Source organism: Empidonax traillii, unplaced genomic scaffold (genome assembly GCF_003031625.1).
Source record: "Empidonax traillii isolate 1590-97213 ecotype Southwest subspecies unplaced genomic scaffold, ASM303162v1 scaffold568:size636062, whole genome shotgun sequence".
In the NCBI taxonomy this organism is placed as follows: domain Eukaryota; kingdom Metazoa; phylum Chordata; class Aves; order Passeriformes; family Tyrannidae; genus Empidonax; species Empidonax traillii.
In genome coordinates, this window is record NW_020955761.1 from 491609 (window position 1) to 500400 (window position 8792).

Sequence of the window (8792 nt, forward strand, 5' to 3'; positions counted from 1 at the left end):
CACCTGGGAACTGAAGAAATCGTAATGTGAGGCAACAGGTTTATACAAATAACTTCAGGAGGTTTCTTATCTGTGCTCTTGATGATTCAGTAGAGAATAAATGTCAGGCTGCCTGTGAGCCACTCAGGGCACTGAACTGTGAGATGGTTTGTGTTACATGGAGGAGTGACTTCAGAAGCTCTGGGCAAATCATGTGCACTGACACTATTTGCTGTGCTAGAGCTGCAGACCAGGTTTAAGAAGCTCTTCCCTTGCCAGTTACCCTCCCAAACATCATTGCATAATGTAGTGTGGAAAAGATCACTTTTCCACAGCCTCAGTCCTGAAAGACATCAAGCTCTTGCAGTTCCACTCAAAAATCAAGGGTAACTGGGCAGCTGAGCAGCTCTTAAGACATTCTATAAAAAGTTTTCACCTGAAACCTATCACACACTCTTATCACTTTTGACTATAAGTTTTTATGAATACAGGAGACTTCTAAACTGTGCATTTTATTTGTTGAAGTCTCTTTTCTAGGAGTGGGTCTAACTTTTCAGTGACTATGTTTAGAGAGGTATAGAATAAGTTACGAAATTCCCTTTACTATGATTAGCTCTAAGATGCAGTGGCTATGGCCTTCCAAATATCAGGAAAAATCCTGTTGCAGAATTCCTTTGTCATCAGAATATATGGAAAGATACTACTTGCCTAAACATAATAAAAGTCTAGTTCAAAAAGAACAAGATTCATGGGCTGAGGAAGTACCATATCCCTGAAAATAGCATTTCCTCATTTTTTAACACACATGGTACAATTTGGAGTTTGAAAACTTTTGATGTTTTACCTTTCTGCTCTAAGGCAGGATGAAAAGGTGTTTCAAAATTCCTGGAAATTGTGATGATATGAAACTCTTTATTTTATTAACTACACAAAGAAAACACTTCGGGTTTAGGTTTTTTTCAAAACCATCAGTTTTGGAGCAACCTCTCCTCTCCAACCTTTCTTTAACAGGAATTAAATAGAAGGGTTGTGATAGAATAATTGTTGTATTTTTGTTTCGTAAGCATCATTAACTCCAATTCAATTTTAGTAATGTGATGTTTGTGCTGGAAAAGTAAAATGTTTGAACCCTAACAGATTGCAAAAGTACTTTTTATCTTGCATTCCTGATTTATCTGTGGTTTCCATCTACATTTCTTGTTCCTGACATTTATGTTATAATTGAAACTCATCTAATTGACCATATCTATTCCAAGGATACTTCCTGTAGTTGTATTCCCTAAAACACAAATTCCTGAGCCCACTTTAGCAATTAATTTGTATAATTAGCTTCAGTTTACTAGGGGAAAAAATTATTTCAAATTTTTCTCTGTTGGCCACTGGTCAAAGCAATGATTTTCTTTGAGAGTAAATCACAGTAGTGGTATATCCTCTGGAGAACTGTAAAAAGCACAATATATAGTTTCTTCCATCTAAACACATCTCAACAACCCTAGTGAATTTGAATACTTTTGAAGGACTCAAACTTTTTGTCATACTGAGTGGTAGAACTAGATTATGACTTAACAGCAATAAAGAAGGGTTTTCCTATTGGCTGTGTGGCTTTCTTCATTGGTTTGCCTTAAACCAGATTCCAAAAGTGGTTACTTTAGATAACATTGTTTCACTTCACCATATGACTAAATAAAGCATTGCCTCAGACCCAAAAGACATTGCTCACATCAAAGGACATGTTGCAGGAAGAATTTCCCTCATGGGAGAGTAACAGCCCACAATACTAAGCTGCTACTTAGAGCTGGACCACCAGTTTTGGATGTAGCTTCTGATAAGGGTTGCACCTCAAACAGTAGGCTCTCCTCCCCTTCATAACTTCAGCTCCTGGTGTGTGTGTGTTACAGAACGCACCAGTGGGCTGTTGGGTCTCTGAGGCTACACAGAAAGAGCCTTGCAGAAACAGCTGTGTGAGTCCCATGCCTGGTATTCTCCAGTCAGCAGTGTTCTTGTGCAAGGATTGAGGATATTCCCCTTAGGTTTTGACAACTGAAAAATACTGATAGGACCAATCAGTAGAATACCTTCAGAACTCCTAAAGGAAGATAGAAAACCCACGATTTGAAAACTAACTTGTTATAATCTTCTGTTATGGACAGGACCCACACAGTTCTTTCAGCTCTTTCAGCTGAAACTGGTGCAGCCTTGGAGGGTTACAGTTTTCACACCTTGATCTCCATCTGAATTCTTCAGAGGAGCAGATGTCTCTTTAGAATTGGATACCTATGCTTGGGATATGGCATACCTTAAAATCCAGATCTGAAATCTTGGGTTTCAAAATATTGGTCATAGAGGCTGAAAATATTTAGACAATCAATGGTAATGTTTACTAGGAAGTGTTTTGAAAGGGATACAAAAATTGTTTTCCTCCTACACCACCTTCTTCTTCTTAAATAAATGGACAAAAATAACACTAAGAATAGGCTACTTTCTGGGTGAAGTTTTCTTTGTACTAACTTTTTGTTGAAGTAATTGGAGCTTGTCACCATGGCAAACAAGCAAATAGTCTTCTGGGTTTTGTTCAGCAGCTCCTGTGTTTTCTTTCCTGCTTTGGGTGTCTACTGGACTTACAGGAAGCAGAGTTGTCTACTCTGCAAAAATAAAAGATTAACAGATACTTACTGGAATGTGATCTCTTCAAAACTAAACTAATAGAGGTTGAAGTTAATTATGCATTTAACTCCTGGTTAATGTCTAACTAGCCAGGGCACTGGGTGTACTCTTGCCATTTCAACAAAATATACAAGATGACTCATCTAAGCAATGGATTAGCCCTATCTTGGGTCTACACAAAGGTTTACTATTTTCTGCTAAGAAAGTATGAGCTGTCAAGAAAAGAAATGGTCCATACACCCCATTCTATTGACAAACCTTGAGATAACTCTGGTGTTTGCAAGCTCTTTGAGAATCAGATATGATGATCTTGACATAAAACTCATGACAAAAATACTTTTATTCAGGAGTAGCTATCCTAATACTTTTCCCTGAGACATTTCAACTCCTTTATAATTTCCATTTGGACTTTACTTGATTAAAGTTAGCTTGTTCTGCCTCTCTTGCAAAGCCAACCCTCCCATGGCTCAGTTGTTCCTCACCCTTCAGAATGGATAATTTTTTTTTTCCCTGTATAAGTTAGGTGTGTCTGAGGACCATGAACATGAGAGGACACTACACTTCACTGTCTATCCTGATGAACTCAAATACTGGAATCTCAAGAGATCATCTTTAGTTTTAAATTCATATTATAACTGAGTTACTTGAAGTCCTTCATTACAGAGTTGTTCTTGTTGCTTAGGCCTGTGAGACCTAGCTGGAGCTATTTTTTTCTTTTTCCCTTGAAATGTGCTTTGAGATTAGTGTTTACAAAACACAGTTTGAAATTACCTGGGTAATATTCCTTTCAAAATCCAAGCATTACAACGCTTTAAAAAGTATTTTATTAATCCCCCACTTTTCTAAATGTCTCATTGAAATCACTCAGGCATATGCCTTCTCCTCAGTCCTTGCTTTTTGACCCATGATTTAGTATGATGTTCCCTTTCCATTTAAAGTATTTTTTTTCCTGAAGATCACGAGGAACATTAGACATACATAACTAACTGTGTTGCCAGTGCTGTAACACTTACAGAGCTCAGCTGAGTCACTTCAGTTCTCTGGGTTAAACCAGAGAGAAAACACTGCAAAGTCAATTTATTTTTTTTTTTTAATATGTATAACATAAATGATACCTAGACAATGATAACTAGAGGGCTATCTGAGATTAAGACTTTTGTAATAACTCTTGAAAACTCATCTTCTTTTTCTAATATAAGAGCTCAGTTTAGAATACTAAGTTGAAGCAAAATCGCTCCTATTTTTATTTCAAAAGGGGAGGAAAATCAACTACCATTTGCAGAAAGTTGAGCGTATTTTGTCTTGTACATGAGCAATCTGGAAATTAAATTTTTGATATAAGTCTTTTTTTCTGTTCTATATCTGACCATTTTTTCTTTCTGTACATGTTTGTTTCAGCAAGACATGAGTCAATATTTAATATAAAACTCTGACAGTGTGTTATTGGTATCAGTATTATAAATGTTTGTCTAATATATTAGGCAAACTATTACAGGATTTGGTTTCATGTCATATAAGGAGAGGAGAACAGTGCTTGTTGAGACTTTTATCTCATCCTTATTAACATTAGTTCTTTTTGCTTCTCAGATAATATGCTGTGAAGAAAGCTAATGGTCACAAGCTGGTTAATACTGCAAAAAAGGGAGGTTTTCTTGGAAAATGTAGAAAATCTTGAAAAGGTTTAGAGAAAAGGTAGTGTGTGTTTCTGAATTGTGTTGAAATATCTCCTACGCCTTTTCTCCTCCCATTATTATTAAGATGTTTTAACTCTCCCAGGTGGTGGGAAATATTTTGAAGGGGAGTTTCTTTGTGTACTTAGCAATGTGGGAAAGCTATGAGAGGGGTGTTCCCTGAAAGCAGTGACTCATCCCTTGTGTTGATTCTGTAAGAATACAGGTTTTGTTCACTGTAGAATTACATTTTATACATACATTTTTATTTAGGCATAAAACTTTCACTATATGTACCTAAAATTAAAAATTCACAAAACTACTTGAAATTAAACACCTTCTAGTTTCAGGAATGGTCCCCAGTTCTTTTGCACTTTACCAAGGAGAATCTTTGTTTATGCAGGCTCTGCATGTATTGGCACTTATCCCAAGTCCTAGAAAAATGTACAGCCCTTCTCTGATAAGAAAATTCTGAACATTCTTCCTCTTTGCTGGTGGTTAAGGGAGACAGTTCTTATTCTGCCAAGACAGTTAATGGTTAGAGAATTTTTCTCAAGTTGCAGAGATGTAAACACTGGTATCTCTGATAGGCCAGATGATGCTGGATCTCCACTTTGTTTTCTGATTTGGAGGACTGAATCTAAAGGCCATATTGTTTTGGAATTCCAAGGTTAAGAGTTTTCAGGTAAGCATTTGCACTGTTATTGAAAATGCTCGATTTTATTTAAAGTGTAAGGCCACTTGCAGGTGAAGTCTCTCTCCAGTTTCTAAACTATTAAGGTTCTTGTCTGGTCCAATAATTGTTTCATTACTTCATACAAAAGGAAGCAGAGTTTGACAAAAGACTCTTTTTCCTCTTCCCACTGACAATAAGGAGTTTAATCCCTTACCTTTGTCTTCTTAATTCTTCCTGAATTAGTCACGTAACACAGATGATGTGAATACTATGTGTGTTACTGAGGGCTGTGAATTCCAGATGGTGTCCCAATACCTGGGAGCTGATGTTGTAATATTGGGTTTAACTGCCTGTATAACATCTAAACTATATACATAAGGGTGTTTCCACAAGAAACTCATTATTTAGATAAAGTTATGGTGATTAAGAATAATACAAATCAAGATATCTTAACAAATATCAAATTTGATTAGGATATCAAAGATATCAACAAATATAATTTAGATTTTTTGTAGGGTTTGTACTGCGTGGGAAACATATTAAAAATAATTTCATGTACCTTTAGCTGTCTTTACATGTCTCTAAGTATAGATAAAGTGTGTGTCCAGTCAGAGACTTGTTTCTTTAGTATTTGGATAAAGACCCAGTGATTTTGCTTCCCAACTTAAGACAGGTACCTAAAACAGTTGCCCACTGACAACTGAGAGAGTTCAGACAAATAACAAAGGAAAATTTAGATATCTAGTATAAACTGAGGTTCAGTGAGATGTCTCTTACTGCCATATTAGAGCTCTGAGGTCACAGCTCCACTATTTAATAGGAGCAATATACATTCCATAATCAAGAACTGATTTTATAGAGGCCAACCTGAAGTGAAAGAGCTTGCTGTCCTATAACCATGGGTTACTAGATCTTGAAAATATCAAACGCAATAGAAAGATTTGAATAGACAGGAGCAAAATTGACTATGACTGTCATAGTCACAGTCTGTGAGGAGAAGAGTTTGAAAACCTAAAGATGTGTGTAACGGAAGAGTGTTTTTTGTAATATGTAGCTGCAAGCTTCATTAAATTCAGATAAATGATTTAATATTTACAGTGAAGTCACACACAAAATACAAGAATTGTGAAAATATTTTAAATTCTCTTCTGATCTGACTAAGCTTTCCAGAATTATGTAGGCCCCAAGAGGAGGAACTGAACAGTGATATTCAATTCCATAATTTAATTTACTAAAAATTTCTTGGAAGAAACGCACTGGAATTCTGAGACTAATTTTTAATGTGCTGACATAACAAGCAATAAATTGACTTGACTGAGGAATCTCTTACCTCCCTCTTTTTAAGTTAGAAGTGAGGTTTTGGCTTCCCATTTATTAGGCTCAAATAATAGCACTAAAACTGTTCAACCTATCTAAGTAGGCTAATACTTTTCAGGTCAAACAAGTACTATCATACTGAGATTAGTTCAACCTTCTCTTAAACCTCCATTTCAAGGAAATCATCCTTAAAAGTACTTATTCTGAATTGAAAACCTATTTCGTTTCCTCCACTTGTGGTCTGATAGGTTCATCAGAGCTGTAACTCCATTCTTTTTATGACCTTTATGAATAGACTGTTGTTAACTGACCACCAAAGACGACAATCCAACATCTTTCAAGCTTTCAGAAAGAAACTCCAATACAATATTGAGAGTTCCTCCTTTTGCATAGGAAACCCCATTGACAGCTTCGTTCACATATTAAAGTCAGAGTCACAGCATGTCAAATCCATTATCAGCCTCGCAACAGTTCCCATCTGAAATCCTCAATTACATAGCTCAGAGCACAATCCAACAAGAGAAGCTCTGTAATAAAATGCAGTTAATGTTTACTGGAATATACTTGTGTGTATGTGTATTTATATACTTATATACGTATGTTAATTTTAATATTTCCATTATAAACAACAACAACTTACCCTATGCCTATTTATAATGCTCACAAAATGTTCAGAGATTCAGCTAATAACACATTAGCACTTAGCCAGCTGGAGAATTGGTGACGGCTGCCAATTACTTAGAATTCTTCTAATAAACAATAGTTTCTCCCCCCCCTCGCCTTGAAATATATGGAAATGGGCTATTGTTCAAGTGTTGCTGTTCTGAAATGGCACCTGTGCTTGCTGTAACGTGGAACATTGCATTCTAAGCGAGAAACAAAGCTCCATGGGACTCCATGTCCCAACCTATTCTCTGCAGAATCTATAAATCTATTCAAGGCAAAAGAAGAGGGGGAAAATGTGACAGGGCAGCCATCTTCACTGCTTTCATTTGGACCACGTTTACCTGTTACTTACCTAGCCCATGGTATCAAAATATGGAGCAGTGTTTGTGAAATAATGAGATGATCAAGAGAATGTTATTTTTTTTTAGCTATTATTCGTGGTATCTATACAAACATTAATACAAGAACTTGCCTCAAGGGCTCAACAACCTCCATGTTAACAACTTACACACACCTGTTCACTCAGGTTATTCTTTTAAGTCACCAACTCTTTTCCGATTTGGTTTCTACTGTATTCAGTAATTGGGACAATCCATACATTATTATTTTTCACTTAATTTCCTACATAAATCTCTCCCATCCCTGTGAATTTATGAAACAATAAGTTTCATAGTCAGTAAAAGGCTACTTATAGCCAGAATGTTACTGCTGTGGTATGATGCAGAGTAAAGCAGAACTTTAAAGATATTTATTCAGGTGAGCAAAGGATTTTTTTTCTTCAGTTCTCACAGAGATAGAAATTTCAAAATTTCTATTCAGTTTCAACAAGTCTTTTTTGTGGAGGGAGAACAGACAGTTCTTCAACCTTTCCACTGCTCCATTCAGATTTATGATCACATTTAATGTCCCTAGGGACAAATATAATAGATAGAAACCACAGAAATCAGTATTTTGGCTTGATTTCTTCTCTAACTGTCAATGGGTAAACCCATATCACAACAAAACCCCATTTTATAAAATACTTATAAATTTCTTCAGACACAAATTTCTTCAGGTACAATGGTATTTAGTTGTTGAACCAGGGCTATGGTCCAAGAGCTTGAAAGGTCTGATTCATGCAAATTACTTCTCCAATGTATGGGGCTTTAGGATTCGGATTTTGGTATGTATATATAATGTTTATATTTCTAATATCCTCCTAGTGTGAGCTCAGGTGCTGATTGAATTTCCACGTGTGGCACTGGAACTAGTTCCCCAGGGAAGTGGTCATGGCACCAAACCTGCAATAGCTCAAGAAGCATTTGGGCAACACTGTCAAGCACATGGTATGACTCTTGGGAATGGTCCTTTGCAGGGCCAGGAACTGGACTTCAATGATCCTTGTGGGTCCCTTCCAACTCAGGATATTCTACAATGTGTTTGGAATTGCTCCAGAAGAAGGTTTTGGCTTAAGCCCATGTCTAGAAGACCACCCTATTTAAAACTAAAATAGCTTCTCACAACACATATCTGAAGACATTTTTGGGGTCCTAGAAAACCCTTCTCAGCATTTTACCCATGTTGAGAAGTACCCATTATGTTCACTGCAACTGGCATAATAAATCAGCCTGCCAGCATTCTTTCTCCAAATTCTGAGACTTGAAAAAACAAAACAAAACAAAACAAAACTAAATTGTCTTGAGGTACTGTAACACGCCATTTTTTTCCTGGAAAAAAACATAAGTCTGATCAAGGCCAATTAACGAGATTAGAGTTAAATGATTTACATGCTGTAATAAAAAAAGTCTGCTACAGTCAGCATTCAGATCTGTTTATCTTCA